A 24,599-nucleotide genomic window follows, 5' to 3' on the forward strand; every position below is an offset into this window, starting at 1 on the left:
CTTCATCTTAAGTAAAGCTGAAAACATTGAAATATTAGAAGAAGTGATAGAAAAATGTATATGCATGCTGTGACTAGCAACAGTACTAAATTTTAATGTAAAATACATTGGTTTTATATTTCATACCCAAGTTACTCAGCATAAGTTGGTTTTGAAGCCTATGTAATAAGCAGAGCTCAAATAAGCTAGCAAAAAGAGATAGCTGTTTTTTAAAATCAGGATATTTCCTCTTGGTAAAAAAACAAAAGGCGGACACTCATTTTAATCCCCCAAATCAGAAGTGAAATACAATATAGGAATTTGGAAACATGAAAATGTATCTAATATCTAAATTTGGCATAAATTTGCTTACTTGTTTGAGAATACAGTTCACTCAATCAGTAAGTACACTGGATATCATGATGCAGCCATCACCCAGGAATAGTAGGCTGACTTTTAAATGTCTCCAGCTGCCTCTAATTTATGCACATCTCTCACCTTGAAATCTGAAAATAAATATAGCATCAAAGGGTGTTATCAGTGTTAAGAAGTTTAAAGATAGCATTGTTAAATGATACCTGAGGAAAATCTAGTCTGAATGGCATTTACCTTAAAAAGTTAGGGAAATCAAATACTTGTATATGTATATGTCCTTTTATCAAAAAGATATAAAGTGTCACATATGAAGAAAATCACCTAAATCTGCCATATCATAAGTCAGAATTTTTAATTTCAAATTCTTCCATAAACAAAAAGATTCTATGGTTAATTAATTCTATAACATCAAATTGGAGCTAGGTTTAAGACAAATTGGAGCCAGGTTTAAGACAACCTAGAGTCAAAATTTCTCTTAAATACTGTGTTGCAAGTTTTTCCCCACAAACTTCAAAAATAATATTCTGTTTCATATTTAATGTGGGTCATCTAATAGTAAATGAAATGTGCTTGTTCCAACTTCTGATAGAGCTGTGCTAATTCACTAAACACTAATCACATGTCAATATTTACATTTCTTAATTAAAATTAAATAAAATGTAAAAATTCAGTTCCTCAGTGCCTCCTATTTCTTTTTGTTTTGCTGAAGGTTATTTTTATTTCATTTATTTATTTGTTTGTTTTTAATTCAGAATATTAGAATGGGAGAGTCTCATATTTCAAGTACTGCATAGCCACATATGGCTAGTGGTTACTGTTTTGGACAGGACAGAAAAGTCTTTTGGACAAGGCTGCAAATAGAGGGACCTCGAAAGGATTTTGGAAGTAGGCATTCTGAACTTCTGGAAGTGTTAAAAATGGCAGAATGATTTAGCCTGTAATAAAGAAAGAGGCCTCGCCTCATGATGACCTTTGAGTGACAGAAATGATACAAAGAGAGGCAGTCAGATGTTTCTCATATGCTGTTTAGAGACAGGAGGAGCTGATTTAAAATATGGTGGATGGATTAGATTAAGCAGAAAGAGTAAAGGTTATTAAACAAGGGAATGACTTACAGGAATCTTTCTTTTCAAGACTTTCTATGAGAAAGCCACATACTTGGTGACAGTCAGGGAATATTTATCATTGATAATTAGGCCAAATGCTTTGGTGTCCTTTCTGAATTCAGAGAGCTGGAGTTAGTATCAATCAATCAGTCTTTATTGGATGAGTACTATATATCAGACACTATACTAGAGACAGGGGCTACAGCAGGAGCACTGAATATGATTTACTAAAATCCTACCCTTGCAATATTACATTCCAGGAGCAAAGGAAAAGTAATGAACATGTGAACAAATAAAAAAATATACTTTCAGTTAATAAATGGGGTCCTGAGTTAGATAAAGTTACATAATAATGATGACATGACTGTGAGTAGTACCTGGATTTGGTAAATCAAGGACAATTCCATCTCTCTGAGTAAAGGACATTTGAGTTGAGATCTCCATAGGGAGGAGGAGGCAGCCATGAGAAAATCAGATAATCTGGGGAAAGCTGCTCTAAATAGAAGAAACAGCAAGTTCTAAACACTCAAAGCTCACATAAGAAGAAGAACACAAAAGCCACTACATCTGGAGACTAGTGAAGGAGGAGAAGAGTGCCTTGGGATGAGTCGGAGAAATATGCAGGGGCCAGGTAATACAGAGCCTGTGGGCCATACTGTGGAGTTATATATTCTCATTGTAATTAGAAGTCAATGGAGGATTTAACAAGATCATTCTGGCTCCTCTTCCACATCTCGTCTGAGGCCTGAGGCTGTAAGGGGAAGGGAAGGGTAGGGAGGGCAGTCAGCGAAAGATACCATGATTGGAAAACAGTTTTATCAATGGAGACAGCAATAAATGGTTAGATTTTCTATGCTTGGAGGTGGAGCAGAATTCATTGTTGGGTTGGATGTAGTGTGCAATATAAAGAGAAGTAAATGATTACTGTTAGTGTTTTGGCCTGACCAAGGGGCGAAAGGAAAGATGGTGGTGGAAATTCCTGAAACAGTAGAGGCTTGGTAGCTGAGGCTGGGGCAACATGCTTGGGTAGAGTATCCTGTTCCGTCTAAAGATACATCTTAGACATTTAAGGCATTTGGAAATAGGTGTCTGTGAGTGAGGGGAAAGCCCACTAGAAAAAAATCAGTAAGGATTCAGAAAAATTGAATATTTTATCAAACATCTTGATCTAATCGACATTTTTAGAACACTACCACACATACAAAATACATAAACTTTTCATGTGCTCATGAAAGATTCACCAAGACACACCATCTGCTGGGGATAAAAAAAAAATCAAATTAATTCGAAGATTAAAATCTTACAAACTCTCGTCTAAAAACTGCCAAAGAAATAAATTAGAAGTTAACAACAATAAAATATTTAGAAAATATCCCAAAATTTGAAAATTAAGTAATACGCTTTTACATAAACCATGGTTTAAAGAAATCACCAGAGAATAGAAAAATATTTTCACTGAATTATAATGAAAATGTAGCACATTAAAATTTAGTGGATTCAGCTAAAACATTTCTTAGAAATTTATACTTTTAAATTTCTGTATTTAAAAGAAGAAAGGATTAAAGCAATGACCTAAGTTTTCATTTTAAGAAGCAAGGGAAAGAAAATTAATCTAAGAGTAAATAGAAAAGGAATTAAGTAATAAAGATAAAAACAGTGAAATGAAAAACAGAAAAATAGTATATAAAATTTTGAAGAGCCAAAATATGTTTCTTTTTCAAGTATAATAAAGTTGTCAGATTGACCTACAAAAATGGGACAGAAGGTAAAAATAATTAAGCAGGAATAAAGATTGAAATAAGCAAATTAAAACTGTCTTCATTCACAGTTTATGTAGTTGTTTCCAAAGAAACTTTAAGACAGCCACAAAAATAGTACTAGAACTAATAAGAACATTTAGAAAGTTCATTATATATCCCTTCCCCTCCCCTCCCCCTCCCCTCCCCCTCCCTTCCTTTCCTATTGGCATTTTGCAAAATGTGGTCCTGAACAAGTTGTAGTGTAATATTACACTGCAACTTGTTCAGGACCACAACTTGTTGAAGACCACATTTCTATACATATAGGAAATATATATTATATATATAGAGAGAAATATATATTAAATATATATATAATATATAGAGAGAAATTAATTATATTTCTATATACTAACTGCAAATATTTGAATAATAAAGTTAAAATATAAGCACTCATTTATAATAACATCAATAGAACTTTAAATACTTGGGGATAAATTTAACAAATGACATGCGAGACCTCTACACTGGCAACTATAACATGTTGCTAAGAGAAATGAAAGATGACCTAAATCAATGGAGAGATATACCATGTTCATAAGTTGAAAGACTCCATATTGTTAAGATTTCACTTATCCCCAAACTGAGGTGCAAACTCAATGCTATACTAACCCAAACTCCAGCAGTCTTTGCGTACAGATGTTTTGATCAATGATCAACTGCACATTTGATGGAGGCTTGATAAAATTATTAATATAATGGAGGTGAAAAATTTCTATTGCATAAATATTTATCATTACATTAGTATTTCCTTACACTATTCAATACAGTAGCATGCATTCCAGGGTCGTAGCCTAGCAGCAATAGGCTACATTATACAGCCTAAGTGTGTAGTGGGCTACACTATCTAGGTTTGTATAAATATACTCTATGATGTTTACACAGTGACAAAAGTACTTACCAATGCATTTCTCAGAATGGATCCTAGTTGTTAAACAACACATGACTCTATATGTTAATAAGTTGTTCCTAAAATTTATATACAAATGCAAAAAATCTGGAATAGCCAAAACAATCATGTAAAGTAACAAATTTGGAGAAATTCTACTTCCTGACTTTAAAATTTATGTTAACACTATGATAATCAAAAAGTAAGGCTAAGTCTAGACAAATAGATAAATGGACCAGAATAGACAGTTCTATAATAGATTGATACATATATGGTCAAATGTTTTTCAACCAAAGAAATTAAATGGATAAGTACTTTTTTTTTAAAGCAAATGGTGCACAAACAGGCCTTCCAGATGGAAGAAATTGTACCCAAACTCATACTCCACAATATACACTAATATTAATTTCACATTGTTTATAGAACCAAACATAAAAGTTAAAGCTACAAAAAATTTAGAAAAAAATCACTGGAGAACACCTTCACAAATTTGGGGAAAGCAAATGATAAACCACTAGCCACAAAATAAAAGAAAATGAAAATATATAATGTATCAAAAGTCAGACAATTTCTCATGAAAAGACCATATTAATGACATGAGGAGGCAAGTTGAATAGAGGCTGTGTGTGTGTGTGTGTGTGTGTGTGTGTGTGTGTGTGTGTGTGACATAAAGCTGACACATGATTTCTAACCAAAATATATAAAATAACTGCACTGAAAAGATAAACTAAACATGGGCAAACAATTTGAACACTTGTTAGAAAAATAAAAACATATATCCACAAAAAAAGACTTGTTAGAGAATATTAATGTTATCTTTGTTCATTATAATCTGAAACTGACAACAATCCAAGTTGGACGATCCCATAGAAAAATATATATACATAGTGTAGTATATTCAAAATATGGCATATTTCTGAACATTAAAAGGAATAAATTGTCAATATGCACCACAGAGTACATAAATTTCATGCAGTTTTGTCTAGCAAAAAGAAAAAATAAGAGTATATACTGTATGAGTCCAATCACATGAAGTTCAATGGTAAGTACAACTAATCTATTATAGTGATAAAAGAAAGATCTGCCTATGGAGTTTTGGGAATGTCTACAAGGGGGCACAAGGGAACTTTCTGGGATGATGGACATACTCTATACCTTGAGTAGAGTGTTGGGTGTATGAGTATAAACATTAGGCAAAATCCATTCAATTGTGTACTAAAGATAATCAATAACAAAAAGCAAGCAAAGAGGCGATAACAATAACAAAAATATCTGCATGTACCCCACGTTATCAAGTACAACCCAAAACCTCAATCTCTGGTGTTATTTTCTTCCACAAATTCTATTTTTTTCAGTCTACTTCACAAGGTTACTTGTCAATGCACTGGATTTAAAACCTCAATTGAAATAATATTAATCCCTGTACCACTCCATAAACTACAGTTCTTCTCTCTTCACAGTGTCAGTCTTGCTTATATAAAATAACCATGTGTAGAAGCCAAGGGAATCTTGTTTTCTGAGATTAATCAAATTGCCAAGTGGCAGTTGGTTGTCTGTGAAGCTCAAGTCTTTATGCCAAAATTACCAATCATGTAGATCATTTCCTTTCCTCCAAGAAAAGCAAGTCAGAATGTAAAATGAAGCCAAGAATCAAAAGCTAATAGCATGACCCTCCATATATAAGGAGACATCAGGAGTCTAAACTCAAAATGGTATGGTCTGGCAGTGTTGAGTGCTCATTTAAAGTTTTTGGTTATAAATATGACACAAATCCAATCAGTATAGCTGGGTGATCTCTCTACATCAGTGCTCCTCTACTGAGACACAGGCCTAGAAGAGGTAGATATCAGTATTCAGCCCAGATTGGGAATTTTGTTGATCAAGAATATTAGAGGGAAAGGGAAGTAAGTGAGTTAAAGGTATTTCATAATGGTTCTGAATTGGATCCAACCTAACCCAGAAGAAATGCAACTGCTTGCTGGGATATGGATGTCAGTGTACAATGAGGATACATCATTGGATTCTCAAATTTGGAAGCTTTGGAAAGGAACTAGTCATGTTGAATTTCATCTATGCTCCTTTTCAGGTCTTCCTAAAGGGAGCATGTGTTCTTGATCCTTCTTGATCATGAATTAAGCTTTGTGGGATAGTTTCTCTGGCAGTAGGAGTAAGGGGATGCCTGCAGAGGTTCAGTTCTTTCCCTGACTCAGTGAGTCTAATTTGATAGTAACAATCCCTTTGCCTAGCAGATTTAAGTTTTTCATTTGCCTGCTCTCTTTGTCTATCTGTCACATGTTTACAAAATAGGTAAAAAAGGATATTATTTAATTATGTCAAAACCTCAACAGTGGAATGTGGAAATTAAAATAGAAAACAAAGCAAAATAAACTTCAGGGAACAACTAACTTTCAGTCAAAGAAAGGGAGAGTGAGAACCATCAAAGTCAAAATTAAGAAAGTTTGCCTTAACAGTCAGGAGAGTGGGAAGCCTTGGGAGAACAAGTAGGTGATTGCAGATAGACCCAGATTAAGAAAGGTGCAAATCAGCATTTGTGATGGTGCATGAAGTATGCATTTCTGTTGGTGACCGAGGCTAACAGGGCTATGAGGCAAGGATAAGACTGAGTTTGGAAGTCTCTGTGACCCATTGATTGTCCATCTTACATCTGGGGCCAGCTACTCTGTCTTGTGATGGAGAGGCTGGTACCTGAGCAAGTAGCAACTGAAGATTTCAGTGGGCAGATCCTAAGGGCAAGCCATTATTGAAGATTCAGGGGTTGGTCTTATACAGAGGTTGGAGTAGCTATAGCAGAATAAACAAGTAGAGATATCCTATGAGATGAGTCTGGAGACCTTGGGAAAGAATGGATTAATTGCAACCTTTCATTACTTATGTGGAAAATACATTTCTCTGGTGAACATTGGGTGTTGTATTCTAAATTCTTACATAAGGCAACCTAATTGTTACTTTAAAAAAAATGCATTGATAACTTTGAGTAAACTATTTCTTTTCTAACATTGTTGAAACAATGTTTTAACACACTCTTGTCATCAGTTTTCTGTATGTGTAAAGTAATCACACAGAGTGATACTATAGGAGTTAACTATAAATTTAAACAGATGTGATATAGATTGAAATAATAGCTTGGTCAATGCCATTCTTCTGAAAGTCTTCTATAAAAGTGAGAAATATATCCTAATAATTAAGTCTTACTTGTCCTTATAGTTGCATTAAAGAAATGTGTTGAGTCACTTAATTATTTATCATAGCTCCCATTAGGAAAATATTTCACTTATTTATTCATCTCACAAACTTTTACTGAGAATTGTCAAGCATTGTGCTAAGTATTCACCTAATCTGAAGCTAACACAGTCTAGCAAAGTTTTGTGACACAATAAAGTCATATTATGTTAAAAAAATTCTGGATAGTAAAAGTTCAAATCAATATAAGGCATTACTGTTTAGCTATAATAACAGGGAATATGTGCTGTGATACTTATACTCAGTTTGTTTATTTCTCTTTATGGCTTCCAGGATCCTGTTAATCCTTACGTGGTCAACGCAGAAATAGTCAACACATTGTTTCCTAATGAATCAACATATTCAAGAAACTGTACTGTAATAATGGACAGAATTCATTCTCTTAAGGAATGTTGAAGTCACTTGTCAAATGAGGGATTGCGGGGGATGAAATACATTGCAATCAAGTGAATTACATGTGCTAACAATTGTCTTAGATAATTTAACATAATTATGTCATATAATTCTCCCAATAATTTCAGATTCTTCATTCCTATTTTCATAGGAAACTGAGATTCAGGCACAGTGAGGGCTGTCCAATTTCATTTAGCTACTGCAAAACCTTCCCTACCTAATGTAAGGGACCATGTACTTTTCATTTTATCACACTCAGAATCTAGGATAATTCATACAAAAATGATTCAGCATCTTAATGTGTATTTTGCCTTAAAGTTTATGAAGTGTTATCATATGCATCATCTCATGTGATGTTTATAATTACTCTTGTTCTTGGCATTCAATTGATAAAATGTTTTGAAAAGAATCATGAATTAGAATCTTTTTGATGTCTTTTCAATAAGAATTAATGTAATGTAACTAGGTGTATTTCAGAGACAGAAAAATGAAACAAAGATCAAAGAGCTTAGTTAAGGAAATGCTATTGTGTTACACTTCTCAAGATATTTCAGTGAGATATTGTGGACCACCTGGTTATTTTGCAGAACTAAACCCAAAGAGACATTACTCAAGTATTTTTATAATTAGTATCATTTCTCTCCTACTTCCAGCTCAGTTAATGACAGTATTTATAGGGAATTTTGGCTATAACAGAGAGACATGTATGTGGATGATCATGAAAATTATGGTGAGCAGTCATTCATTATTTGATTTCCTAACGTGTGGACTGAGTCACTCTAGGAGTAAAATACTCTACTTCTAAATATTATGTCACCATTTTACTATATTAGCATTAAAAACAAGAACTTTTTTATTTTGAAATAATTTTAAACTCTGCATTGAAGTGCCAAACAGTAGTGTTCTATGTACCCTTCACCTCTAGCATTCCCCAATGATAGTATCTTGTATAACTATAATACAATGATCAAAATTTTCAAATTTGATAATACTATTAACTAAACTACATATTATATTCAATTTTACCTGTTTAACTTCTTATTTATATCAACTTATTCTTCCAATCATTTATTAATTGGTACTTTCTTTGGAGTCATTTTAACTTATACTTCTGCTGAGTTATCCAGAGGGGTCAATCTTTATATTTATAGTCACAAATTAGGAGTGAAATAAAAGTCTTATTTCTTGGGAATAAAGGAAAATTGTAGGAGTTACCCTAACGGCGAAAAAAGACATTTTATCTTTGTTTGTGTGTGTGTGAACAAAGGTGATACAGAAATTCCCTTCTTTAGATTGGTTTCTGCTATTCAAAAAGATAAAAATAAACCCACAATCTAACTGGGTACAGTGGTATGTGCCTATAGTTCCAACTACTTGGGAGGCTGAGGCAAGAAGATCACTTGAGCCCTCGAGTTAGAATCCCAGCCTAGGCAATATAGTTGTTTTATTGGAAGTTTTATAATTTATAGTTGTAGAAAAGGACAAATATCATTGTGATTTAAATTCCAGAATTAACTTTAAAATCACCTGTTTGATCATGAGTTGCTTTCAGAACTCCCTTTCCTATATTTCAAACTTGTATTTGATTTTTTATCATTCCTTTGTTGTATGTTTCAATACTGTAAACACTTTACTTTGTAAAATTTTAAGCATATTATCAAGTAAATATTCTTATTGAAGCCATTCAGTTCACATCAATATAACTAATAAAATGCAGCAATTTCTGTATATTAAAACATTTCTTGAGTTCTAGTAAATAGCCAAACAATGATTTAGTTCTGGAAAAATAAGGTCCATAAAATCTATATTTTGGCATCATAAGCTTAGGACCAGTAATAATAATTTGCAGTAGAAAAATATTTACATAAATTTGAAGTGCTAAGGTTAGATCTCTATGACTCAGTCATATATCAAAAAGCTGAACTGCTTTTCAATTTTATTTGTTCTATACTACTTTAAATTTTATCTCAACTTTGGAAAGGCTACTTGCATTTGAAACTAGATAAGAATACTCTTACAAAGTACACACTACATAGTGGTAATTATTCTAAATATGTTACATATACCGGGTAACTAAATCATTTTAAAATTCTCTAAAGTAGGTATCATTCTCTCTTCCTTTTTCAGATGAGTAACTTAAGGTTGACAGAGATGAAGAGAACTTTCCTATATTGCTTTGGATGAATCTGTGATATCTTTCAACTCTAAGATTTTGAAATTTTACTGAAAGGATTTTAACTACTCTGAAGAAAGAAAGACAGGAAACATACTGAATGGCACTATACAATTTTCCTATTATAATAGAAACAGAGCAGCAATTACATTTGCTAATTTACTCACAAGAATTTGGAATTAGCTCTGTTCTCTCTTTTTGGGAATGTGATTTCTAATAAAGTAGTCTTCATAATAAAATCTTCTAAAATAGAGGAAATAGGGATCTTCCTTCTTAAACTGTTTCTCATAAATAATAATTCAATAGCAGAATTAGGAACATACAGTAGAAAGAGTAAACTCAGAATCCAACCCCAAATGGCAGACCTAGCTTTCATCCCAGCTCTGTTATTTTCTTTAATCACTTATCACTAAGTTTCAGTTTCCTCCTTTATAAAATATAAAATATATATAATGATTCCAACTTCATAGGGCTGTTTTGAGGACTAAAATGAGATAAATGTAAAAAAAAATCTGAGATATAGTGAAAGATACTTTTCATAATCATAATTACTTTTTAAAAGAATTTTTATTATAATGAAAACACACCAGTGTTGGATTAAAAAGACTTTTCAAAATTCATATAATTATAGAGAAAGCAGTTGTTCAAAGTAACATGAAAAATGAATAAAACTTGTTCACCTGAGCTTCAATTTATAATTTCTATCCTTAGACTTCAAAATTGTGATATTTCTACTTTCTTTTAAGGAAGCTTTACTGTATTTTTTCCCACTTTCTCAACACGACTGAGAGTTCTCTTTTGTCCTAGAACATACATATTTGTATCATCTTAGTGGATTAAAATTTGCATTTCATTACCATGAAAAGTAAATATGTTTTGAGTTCAATTTTAAATCCAAAAACTTAAAGAAATGGAGGGCATTCTATGTTTTGTAATATATTCTCCTAACATTCTTCCCTCTTATGACTGACTCTGTGTTCTTTTTGAATCTTAAATATTTTTACCAGATTGGTGGTTTATTCTTTACATAAATATCATGGAGGGTGCTACATTTTAAGAAAATTATGTGTTGCTTTTGGAAGGCAACTCTATATAAGAAAAACGGAGGCAGTCTTGTGCAAAGGAATACCTCAATTTTTTGTTGGTGTTCTCCAACCAAAAGAATTGATTTTCTGATTTTTTAAAAAAATAAGGGTGAGATGTCATCTAGTACACTGTATAACTCAGCCTAAAGAAAATTTAATTTACCTCTAAGTAGGATGGAAAATGAAAACACTGCCTTCTATACCCTCCCACATAATATTTAATGTTCAAATAATGGTTTCAGAGCAGTATTTCAAACCTGGATTTTAGGCAATGAGAACTATGTCAGAGTTCTGTCAATGACTTTAGGATTTTGAGAAAAAAAATATTTGAAAGTTGGCTGCATAATATTTCCTGTTTTACTTTTTGCTCACTCATATAAAGAACTTCCTTAATGTGTCCTTTTCTAGTTCATTGGAATCTTGTAATTTCTTTCTTGGGTCTAATTTATTCTCTTTTCATTTTTTCAGTCATTACCATGGTGTGAATGCATGCAAAGGCATAGCTCTAGAATCAAATCTTTGTGACTCTTTAGCCAGTCTTTTTGTTTCTATGTTAGATAATAAGAGATGGTAGTAAATAAATATTTTGACTATAATTGGTTGCAGTGAGAGAACTGGAGGTAAAAACGCATTTATCTTAGAAACAGTATTTCTAAGGCACTATTTTTTTGTAGACTAATTGCTTAACCAGGAAGCTGCATGTAAAAATTTTATAAAGACAATGCAACTTCTGAAGAAGCTACAATTGGGAAAAACACTGGATCATAAGTTTAAAGAAACAAGTTTTATTTCTAGTTCTACTACTTGTGACCTTGGCCAAATTACTTAAATATTCTGATCTGTATTATGTCATACATCTAAGGATTTACAGAACTTTAAAAATGTTTACAAGGCTAAAATTTACAATATTCTATTTTAATCTCATTAATATATATTTATATGCTATGGTGTTTTACATATGAAAGGAAAGAGAGAAGGGAAACTGAATGTCAACTTTTACTATATAATGGTGACTTAATTTATCCTCACTGATAATATTTAGAGAAGAGCTTCTTACAAGCTGTTAAGGGCAAAAAGCTAGTAAATTGAAAGACTGCCATTCAAAATCAGGAATTGGTATCCAAACCCATTCTCCTTTGGCTATGCAATTAGTTCTGAAACCACCTTACATTAAAATAATGTAAGGCAATAAGATGAGAATTGTCCCGGCCAGCGGGACCTTCTGTTACTCGCGGGGGCGAGGGGGACCATGCCTGAAAGAGATGAGCGAGAGAAAGAAACGAGACCAAGCGAATGATTGTCAAGGTCTACTTTACTTGGATTTCTAGTAGGTTTTATATACAGAAAACAAGGAAGTAGAAACAGAAAAATAGAATGGGGGAATAATGAGGCTTTCCTGTGGGCTAATCAGCCCCAATCAGCATCCCAATGGCACCGGAAGCTCTTTGTGATGGATCACTCAACCCCAACCTGGCAGGGGGTTGGGAACAATTGCAGGTGGCATGCCCTGGAGCAAGCATGGCATGGAATGCATTCTTCTTGGAACTATAGCTGGGGGGCTGGGTGCTATTTTCCGGGACGAGGAGGCCCGTGCGTAGGGCAAGTCGTTGGAATGTGAAGGGTCTTAGTCTCCAACAGAGAATTGTGATAAAAGTCTAATTTCTACAGAAGTATAGACATAGCTAAAAGTTAACCAGCCATCGTTCCCTAACTTGCCTACTGTTGTAACTGCTTATTGCTTAAGCATCACACATCCTTGACATGGGCAAGGTTTGTGACTTTCTCTGTTGCTTCCATAGATAATGTTGCTATTATAAAACCTAAGACTAGTTTTGGAGATATCATCCAGACATTGTATTTGAGGGACCCAACTGACATCAACTGGCCCAGTGGCCATGCATGAACTCATCCCATAGTTCCTGAGACCCTCTACCCAGGAACTGTCTCAGCCAAGAAAACAATTTCTGCTTCCCAACACTGTAAGTTCATTTCAAGACAGCAGATCCAATTCCTTAGACCTCTGTTCACCAAACCACCTTTAAAAATCTTAGCCCCAAAATTCTCAAGGAGGTAAATTTCAAAAATTTCTCCCATCTCCTCACTCTGCACATTGCAATATTAAATTCTTTTTCTGCTGCAACTCCTGCTGTCTCAGTATACTGAAAGTGGGCAAGGGACCTGGCTAGGTGGTAACAGTTCCTATCAAAAGTAAGGGATTATGCTTATTTTCCAGTTGAAACTCAAATATACTTCAATGCATTTGTCTGTGTTAAATGGGTATGTTTGGGTAGTCAGGAGTTAAAAGTCTTTAGCTTCTATTTACATGTCCCATTTCTTAAAGATTAAGAAAGTATATGCTTATTAATTAATAAATTTAAATTGTATTATGGATTTAAACTAGGTTAGTAATAAAAATTTTATTACACATTCCACTAGATTAATAACTTTACATTTTAAGACAGTTTAATAATAGAAATTCTCTAAGTGTCTTGTTATACCACAGTTAGATAATAACATTCTCTGGTATTATTTGATATCAAATTCCTTTGCATTAAGATAATAGGACAGTTCAATAACTACTTTATGATACTACAAGCTTTTTCAAATTTTGATAAATTATTTAGTTGATTAGAGTCCAAGAAAGTAGATATAAATTAAGTGCAGCTTCTGAGAAAAATACTATTATGTTTTATTTGTTTGGAGAAAAAGTAAATTCATTATAACTCTAGATATGAGATTATGACATTAAGGAAGGGAACATTCCTTCAGGAATGTTTCTGATTAAAGTCACTATTTGCATTGTGCCATCCCTTGTCTCTGTACTCAGAACCTTGTTGGGAAATTCTTTGTTACCATGCCTCATGTCCTGAAGCACTTAACATTCCTAACCTGTTTTTTTGCCTTCATTTCCTGTGCTGGGCATGCCAGTGAATCTGACCTTTGATCTATAAAGAATGCACTTCAAGATAGATGAAACAGGGAGAATTATGGCACTCTGTCACCTTTCATACATTGAAAAAACATTTTGAGTAAGCATGCAATTGAACAAAATAGGTAGTTAGGTTCATAGCACATCTCATCAACATGTTTCTTAGGGGATAAATTTATACATTAGGTTACAGTCAATGCCTTATATATTCTTTATATCACTACAAAGAAGCATTAATTATTATTTAAACAGCAAGAAAAACCAAGTAACTATGATTCTAGGTACTTCTAACATATTTAGTTTATTCTTCAAGCAGACTATATAAGCATTGCATGTAAGCATTTAAATCTAATTGAAAATAACTTCAAACCATTTTTAATAATAAATATGTTCCTTTTCAAATATCTTTGAAAAGCCTCCACTCAATCTACCCATATGTAACAAAATTTCTGGCCATTTATCTTCTTCCACACATATTCAATGAAAACAGAAAACAACAAAAACAAAATTAAAGAAAAACATAATTAAGTGGCAGCATTTGCTAGCTTTATTTTACTATATAAGAGTAACATTCAAATTTGTAATTTGCATTTAGTGCAAAATTACTATATTTGGAATGAGTTTGGTACTTATGCTAAAGTATAACTTTAAAAAACCACCCTAGCAAATATAGACTTTAATATTTCATTCATTCACAATATTTATTAATACTAAACACTATGTTAATTATTGGAGAGACAATGTGAAGAAGACATGGTTCTGCCTTCAAGGCAATGTATAAGTACATAGGAAATTAATAGAGAGGCAATGGGAGTAAGTACAGGATGCTAAGGAAGTACATAGGAGAGACACAAAGACTCTCAAGTAAGCATGAGGTGAAGGGGTCTTAGCTAAGAGCTGGAGGTTGAGAAGGAATTAGCCAGATAAGGAGAAAATATGTTGAGTGGACAAACACTCCCAGGCTTAAATAATTTTTTCAAGTGTACATAAATTCTTCTTTCAGATCTGAGATAATAAATGTTACAGTGGAATGTACCTTGGAGAGCACAGACACCTTCTCATTTTATGATTGAGCCCCATGGTATTGGTATGAATTACCACAAGTGATAGAAGAAGTTAATGGGATAATCAGAACTTTGACCTAAGGGAGATTCTATGTCCACCCATTCCCCTGAAGTTTCCCAGTAAATACTGCATGATTCCACCAGCAATTTCAAGAGAAAGCTTTAGTAATTTAGATGTTGTATAAGATTATATAAAACTTTATTTGAAACACATGAGATCTAAAACTGTAAGTTTTAAAAATTATTGACCCTAGCCAGTTTTCTAGAGTGCTGGAAAAAAGGTAATTAACCAAGTTTGTGAATTATTTCTCCCATCTTAATAGCTACATTAGATTGAACAAGCCAAATGATTATGTGATGGTCAGCCAATATTATTGCTATTATTATAATACAAAATGCTCAATTATTCATAGTTTAGTTTGGTCATGTCACAATGACAGCCATGAAACGAAAATCAGTGAGAAAAATGAAAGAAGATGCAAAATATGTTTTGGTTTAATTGCTTAAATTAAATATCAATAGGGAACATATATGGAGGGGAGCAAGCTGAAGAAATGAGAGTAATAAGCAGCACTTGTCTGAAAATACGAAAACTTTCTCATTATACTGCAAAGAGTTGTCTATTTGGGGAATCAGGTTTGTTATTCCTAGAAAGAACAAAATAATGCAAGACTATGATTTTTATTAATTATTTTAATAATATATGGGTGGGCAAATTTTATGGGTTCCAAAAGGCTTTTATTACAAATAAGGTTTTTGAGGTCACAGGGAGAAAGATCATAATCAATAGCTGAGCCTTTCTATTAGAAGATAATCATTTCTTGCTGCATATCTATTTTGCTATGCACATAGTCAGGTTTAAAAAGATGTCAGCAATTTATCAGTTATATCGACCCCATAAATCAAAGATACTAGAGATATATTCAAGGTATTATACTGTAGAATTATCCTAGGCAAGATATGTCTGTAGAATTGAACAGCAAGTAATCAGTCAATGGAAAAGCTACCAATTCCTATGGAGACCAAAGAATCATTGAATTACCACTCACAAAAACAATTTGGTGGACTATATATTGAACAGAGAAGGATGTATATGCGTGTGTGTGTGTGCATGTGTGTAATTACAATCAAAATCTTTATTTTTATATACTTGATTGTTTCTAAGAAAATTTTGGAAAGAAGGATAATGGGAGGTGAGGTGGGATAGAGAGGAGTCTGCCCCACCTGATAGTAAAACTTACTAGGGAAAACAAACAATAATCAATAAACAGAGTAATCCAGTATAGGCAGAATATGGGAAAATTGCATCAATAGAACACAGTCGAGAATCCAGCAGCAGATCCATCTGTGTGTTAAATTGTAGTGTATGATGAAAATGATACTTCAAATGAGCAGGAAAAGAATGTACTGCTTAGTAAATAGGATAATTGACTATGTAGTTTTAAAAAAAATAAAGTTAGATTCCAACATATACCATACTAAAAAATAAATTTTATGTAGATTAAATATTTAAATGTAAGAAATAAAACCAGAAGTGTAACCCCCAAATCATAGAATTGATTATATCTATAATATTGGAGTTGGGAAAGCCTTTCTAACCTTGATATTAACTTGCTGCCAAGTTGAATAGAATTTGGCAACATGGCATTTATTAGCCACTGAAAGAAAAAGAATGTAGGCTCACTAGCCTTCTGTGATTGTTAATTTTAGGTCAAATTGACTGGATTAAGGAATATCTAAAAATCTGGTAAAGCATTTGTGTGTATCTATGTCTTTGAGGTCGTTTCCAGGGGAGATTGGAGTGTGAGTCAATGGAATGAGTAGGGAAGATCTATCTTCAGTGTGGGCAGGCACCATCCAATCAGCTAAAGACCTGATAGAAAAAAGTAGAGAAAAGCAAATTTCTCTCTCTCTCTCTCTCTCTCTCTCTCTCTCTCTCTCTCTCTCTCTCTCTCTTTCTCCCTCTCTGCTGGGGTATTCATCTCTTTCTACCCTTGGACAACAGAACTCCAAGCTCTTCAGACCTTGGACTCCAAGATTTACATCATTGGCTACCTTGGTTCTGAGGCTCTTGAACTTGGACTGGGTCATGTCTTGACTTTCCTGGGTCTCCAGTTTGCAAATGGCCTGTCATGAGACTTCTCAGCCTTCATAATCATATGAACTAATTCCTGTATAAATCCCCTCCTACCTATCATCCATCTATCTATCTATCTATCTATCTATCTATCTATCTATCTATCCATCTATCTATCTATCTATCTCTGTGTGTGTATGTGTGTGTGTGTGAGTATCCCATTGGTTCTGTCTGGAGAATCCTAATATATCTTCCAATTAGGCTATCACCCACCTAGAATTTTACAACTTTCAGCCTGCTCTGCTTATGTTTCTTTATTGAATGATTTTTCTAAGTGACTTTTATTTTTTAATAATTCCATGTTTAGTCAAACTCTGAAAAATTAACAATTCACTACAATAGTTGAAAAAGAAATTGATAAGGACCAGAGAGCTACATTATGGTCTGTAAAATCTGCCATTAAAGTTTAATTCTTCAATAATTACATGTATGTCAAGATAGGAATCTTAATATGCTTTTACCAGGATCCCATAGACTTTAGCATATATATCTAATGGCTTTTCTTTTTTTAATGAAATATTATTGTTATGAGTTGTGTTAAAATAATACAGGGTATGTCATGTCGACCAAAAATTTGCACATTTATCTTTGGCCATGGTCTCATCTACTGGTGTAAAATGCATGTGCAATGAGAGGTTCTTATTTTAGCTAGGTAAGTCTAAAAGATAACCAGAGATAAACTATTTAATACTTCTTTTCTAAGTTAGAAGAAAGTAAGAAAGCTAACACTCCCCTTTCAAGGACAGTGTGCAGTGTTAACTGATAAAAGTGCATTCAGAACTAAGTGGCTGAATAGTTTGACCACTTCCTGTGGACTTTGTTGTACCCTATGAGATGCACTTGGTTAGTGGGTCATCAGTTAGTGAAAACAAAAAGGGAAATGAGGAAAAGCATAGTTTTGAATTGTATACAAAATATGTGTGGGTTTTAGAGGCTGATCAGTACTACCCTAGAGTATACAGAGAAAAATCTTAATATCCTTGCTATACTGATTTTCTCAATGTTTGTTGACTTACCAATATTTGTTTTGCTTTTTTTTTTTGGTTTAGAAATACTTTATTATTATTTTTAATTTAGAGTAAACCCTTTTGGGAGCAATAAATGTGAAGTAAACAAAAGTCAATGTATAATGACATTTTTACTGCATTTTACTTTCTTTAGAAAGTTTATCATAAACAGCTTACACAAGATGCTGATATTTACCATTTACTATGGGAATCTAGTGATAGTAGTGAGCAGATGAAGACAGGATGAAGCTGCAAAGCTCAGCATTTATTTTAAAAGTTGGGAGCTATTATTATACAAGAACCCAGAAAACTAGTAGGTATGCTTGCAATTTACTTCATGAAGATTGATTTCACATTTAGATCAAATTGCTTGTTTTCAAGTCCAAGTTTTCTTGTACATATATGAAAAGTAAAACAGAAGCTGTTATATGTTGGCTCCACTAACAGTAGAAGAATTTTCCAAATTCTTAAATAATAAAAATTTCATATTACTATCATCAGATAATTTAAAAAGAATATCAAGAAAGTTGTTAATAATTTAAATAAATATGATACTGTTCCATCTAATTTATGTAACCTCCATAAGAGTTTAAGAAATGCATTAGATAAAAAGTGAAATATCAGACACTATTTTAAATTCTAAGATAAACTCAATTAACACTCAAAATTGAAGATAATTTTTTTGAGGTGATAGTGTGATTACAATTTTTGATAGACAACATTGTGGAGACAAATAGAAGTTCTTATAAATAAGAAAATCTAAGAAATAGAAATGTATTTGTAACTGGTTGTGATGAACATCTAATTTATAATTCTGTATAAATTATCTGTAATATTATACCAATTGAAAGAGAAATTTAAGTATCAATATATGCAACTATTTTTACACATATAAAAAAGGAAAGTAACTCTTTTGTAATGAAGCTGATGTTGAATATAAAAGAATACTTTAAATATTCAGTGTATGCCTTCTGACTTAGCTTCCTGTTATCAACTGATTTTAAACATATGTGAAACTTTGAAATCTGCTTTGCAAATCAACCTACATGTACTACAATGATTTTTAACTTTTTTTGTTGGAATATGTCTTCTAAATTTTATTTACATTTTGTTTAAAATTTCTTTGAAATATTGATTCAAAGTATTTAAAATATAGAGCACCAAATGACTTTAGCTTTTACAGCCTTTATTGAATCAAAGCTTCTATTAAAATAAACATGCAAACAGGAAAACATTAAAATTTGTCCCCACTAAAGTAAGAGAGGAACTGAACAAATTAGATGATAAAAGCTTACATAATGTTTAAAATTTAATTCTGTAATTGCACTTTAGAGTATTTCCATTTGTAGAACTCTCTTTTGATTGCACTACTATTTTTAATTTGATAAATTTATATTCTGTAAAGGAAAGGGCTTAAATTAAAAAGTCCCACAATTTCACAGCACCTAGGTTTGTCAAACCATTCAAAATAAACAGAGAGACATTATTTAGTGAATTTTAGTTTGCAAAAATATCTGTTTAAGAAGGGTTTCAGTGAAGCAAATATATAACATATAAGAAAATCCCTGGGCTGAAACATTTACACATTCAATTAAAAAGACCCAAAAATTAGGAACTGAGAAGACCTTTCATTTCACAGAATTTACTCTGATCCTCTAGGTAGCTTAACATCTATAATGTATTTTGCCAATTAAAAGATTATGATCTTTAGAAGAGTGTTAATTGAAAACTCTCAATTTTATTGAAGATGTCAACTAGTCCTAGTTTAGATAATGAAAGGTATGATCAATGTGCTTTGAACAGGCACAGTTAGAAGCCTGGAACATTCCAGTTTTCCACCAGCAGCAATGCTCAATATACTGGTGGATGTTTTTTAAAAAACTTACACAGTCTTTTTTATTTTGCAGTAATTTTTAAATTATGCACAGACAAAAATCTACTCTAATTACAAGTGTACAGCTCGATGAATTTTCACAAAGTTAGTATATCAGTGTAACCCACACTCAGATTACACATATAACATAACCGACATCCTGGAAACCCCCTCACATTCTTCCTCAGCTACTACACTCCCAGGCTCAGGGTAACCTAAAAGCAGACTTCTCATATATGTTATCCTGTGAGTTTTTAAACTTTATATAAATCTTACCATATAACATGCTCCGAATTATTCCATTCAATATTACTTTCATTAGATTCGCTCACATTATTATAAATATTTGTAGCTTTTAATATTCTCTTACCTGTAGGATATTCTGTTGTAAAAATAAAACTACAATTCATTTATCCATACTACTTTTTTTTATTACCTCATATTATAGGGGTACAAATATTGTTAGGGTTACATATCTTGTCCCTGCCCCCCCTCCCCCACCCCGCTATGCCAGACTTCAAGTGAGTCCAGCCTCTAGGTGGTGCCCACCGCACCCACCATGTAAGCATATACCCTTCCCCACTTCCCCACTTCCACCTGCCGACCTCCTGATAACAGATTTTTGTTTTTAGACATTTTGGTTACAGTGTATATCTTTGCCTCTCCCTAAAAAGGGATAGAGGTAATCTCTTCCCCCCGCAATGCTCACCACATCTTTAAGATGTGGGCCTCCCCCCCTAAATCCCTGTTGAACACTATTGTTTTTTGAGCACCCTAGTTTTAGTCATTCAGTACCAATTTGAAGGCGAGTAGATGTGTAGCCCATTTTCCAGATCTTGTGTCATCTCACTTTGTATTGCGAGCTTAAACTTAATCCAGGATAGCATAAATGGTGCTACCTCACTGTCATTTCTTAGGATTGAGTAATATTCCATTGCGAGCATATACCACATTTTAGTTATCCACTCATGATTTGACGGCCACTTGGGTAGTTTCCATGACCGTGCAATAGTGAATTGTGCTGCCATAAACATTAGGATGCAGATGTCTTTCTAATAGAGTGACTTATGTTCTTTTGGGTAGATGCCCAACAATGCTATTGCTGGATCGAATGGTATTTCTATTTCTACCTGTTTGAGGTATCTCCAAATTCTTTTCCACAAAGGTTGCACTACTTTTCATAGATATTTGCGTTGTTTCCAGTTTGGGGATATTGTGTATAAATATGCTTACATGCATCTTTTGGGCATTTATGCATATTCTTAATGTAAACTTTCAAAACCTCATTTTACTTTTTTAATTCATTTTAAATAAATAAAACCATTTATTAGAGCAACCTCTTTTATCTCTTTCTTTTGTTTTTCTAATGAATATTAGGACAGGTTAATACCTTGAATAGACTGGTAAACATTTTCATTATTTTTCCCTGCAGCCTTCTTCTACATGTTTGTTTTTGTATACACCCATATATTCATTCATTTTTTTTTTTCTTCCCCTACATGGCATCCAGTGACATCACTATTTAGTTGTGAGGCCATTTAGGAAACATGCTCCTATTTCTCTTTTTCTCCAACTGACTGCTTTCATAATCTTGTAGCAAAGATTCATCTATCAATGTAAATGTCAATAATAGTATTCTGATTTTAACATATTTATAGACTTTGTTCTTTTGGAACAAGGCAAGTTATTAACATAAATAAATAATAATTATAAGAATAACCTGTCCCCAAAATATTGATTATACCTGACTACAAATGCCAAGTTTAAATGGCACAATTATGTTTCAAAACATGTTATAGAAAAATCTTCTAAAAAAGTAATTGTTCTGTCATAAAATATATAACAATATATAGATTAGATATGAGCTATCTTGTGTGGAATTAATTGGAAATTAGGAGGTTTTTTTCATCATCTTCTGAGCAGCAGGGCATTTTATTAACATGGGATCAGTTGTTTTGGTGTTACTATTTAATATTATCCATTGTAGTATATTTTCCACTTCAAAATATGAAATTACCTGTTTAAAAACATATAAACTCCTTAGAAGCATTAAGGGCTGAGAAATAAATCTGTTTTCTATAGATATTTGTGTGTCTAACAGTCATACTAGAAATATCATGGAGATTAGCAAGAAACTACCAGTAACTGATTAAGTGTAGGGAGAATTCAGCCAATTTCATATTGCTTAAACTATCATTTTGAATGCCCGAATCACTGTATACTTAGTGATAATTCTGTTTCTAAATTTTGAGCAAATCTATTTCAACTTCTATTTTACTGAATAAATTGTGGGCAACCTCAGACATAGCTAGCCATTTTAATATAAAGACAAGTTATGAAATCAAAGAGCATTATATTAGTTTCCTGATCATGAGCAGAAAATGATGGTGTGAAAAACTTTTAACAAATCAAGCCAAATAGATTTAGATCTAACACACAATAAAAGCAGCAGCAACAAAAACAATAATAATATACAATGCTCATTGGAGGTTTATAATCTATGTGCTGGGACTGTTGCTAATCCCTTTTTATTCATTAACTCATTTTATTCCAGCAAAAACTGAGATTTAGAGAGGTTAAATATTAATACTTGCATAATGTGAGACAGCCTGTAAGTGGGAAACCCAGAACTGGGCCCAAGACTATTTAATTTAAATGTCTATCCTTTTAACCACTCTACTGGTTCTCATTAGAATCGAGAGGAATTTTTAATAAGAAATAATAGAAATAAGAGAGCTTATTGGATAGCATAGTTTTTGTTCTCAAATAATCTTACATTTCCTAAAGTGTCCATCATGCAAGAAAAGATCTATGCACTAATTGCTCTAAATTACAGTGACAGACAAATTTTTCATGCCTGCTATGAGATGACCAGGTGTGCAGCATCCCTCAAATGAGCTGTGCACAAGTCTTAGTGCTGTTTCATAACATGCATTTGGCTTTCCTGGCCCTACAATAAAGAGCCTTTTAAAATTCAGTTTTCTTCCAAGTACTTCTCATTTTTATTCCTGTAACAAATTTCTGACTGCCTTCGACTCACCACCCACATCAAGGTCAAATCTTTCTCTAACCTACTGCTGTGCTTTTGCTTCTGCCTACATCATTTCACTCATTCCTCCTACCTGCTTTCCTAATGTCTCCTTTCATTTTAAACATTGCATCTTCCACCTACCTGCACCAAGATTTGCAGATTCCCTTAGAGAATTCTAGATATTTCTATATAGATAAATAAGTTTCTCCCAGGCAAACTTACTCTAAAAAAATGAAGAGTTTGCTTTTTCAGTCAAGTATAGGCCTAATATTCTATATATACTTTTCTCAATGCTGGTAATACATGAATATACTTCCTTATTGAGTCTTACCAAGAGATTATGAAATCCTTCTTCATACGATGTGAGATAATCATGATTCTTTGTAGCTTTAAAATTAAGAATAATAATTCTGTTACCATATTTTTGTATTAGTAGGCTTTACGCTAGTTTGTAATTTGGGCATTACCTTAGCTGGCAATTAAGAAATCTTGAATTTCACTCATTGCCATTCTATATTGTTTTGAATTTAAAAATGTTTTAGTACAAATGAAAAGACATATTCCATAAAATGTATTCTGTAATTTAATAAATTCATTTGTTAATCCAATCAACAAATATGATTTGGTACCTACTATGTGTCAGGCAATACAGTTTGCACAAGGACAACAGTGATATGTAGGACATGGAAAGTCTCAGCTTCTATGACACTTACGGTCTAGTAGGGTAAACAGTGAAAAAAGTTACCAAAAAAAAAAAAAAAGTAAAGATGTCTTAGAGGTACTAAAGTTTTGTTGTTGTTATTTTAGTTAATGATCATGATGCAAGGATATAAATAAAAGGAAGGGGATGGATATTAACAATGGTGGGGTCAGGTACAAGTATTTTGGTCCTTAATTTCATAAGTAGTACTTGACATTTTAGATTTTTTAAAATATATATCAAATTACTGGTGCATGTGAACAATCTTCCAGATATTGTCCACCAGAATTTAAATATAAGTTGACTCCCAAACCTGCTATTTTACTTGTATTTTGGGGGTTGTGCTTCTGCCTTTCTGCACTGGAATAAGAGTTGACAGAGTCAGCATTCAGTTCAACCCTTTCATCCCCACCTAACTTATGTTGACAAATCATTAGGATGTCAAACTAGTTTCTTACATATAAAACAAGGGATTTGAATTAGTCAGGGTTCTTAATATGAGGTCTATGGACTCCTGGGAAGTCTATAGGTGAAATTCACAAAGACTATGAACTTCGATGAGAAAATTCATATATTAATATTTATTTTCAAAAACATCTCACTGAAATGTAGCATTTCTTTCTATTGTGAATAAACCTCAACAGTATCAGCACATTCTGTGAATTTTTCACCAACAGAAATCATAGACATTTTGTATTATATTGGAGTTGTCATAGATATCTCAAACTGTCATTTAGACCTATCACTATTGAGGCATTATGGCAATTATTAGATCTTGGAGTTAAAGGCATTAATAAA

The sequence above is a fragment of the Microcebus murinus genome, chromosome 10 (assembly GCF_040939455.1).
Source record: "Microcebus murinus isolate Inina chromosome 10, M.murinus_Inina_mat1.0, whole genome shotgun sequence".
Lineage (NCBI taxonomy): Eukaryota > Metazoa > Chordata > Mammalia > Primates > Cheirogaleidae > Microcebus > Microcebus murinus.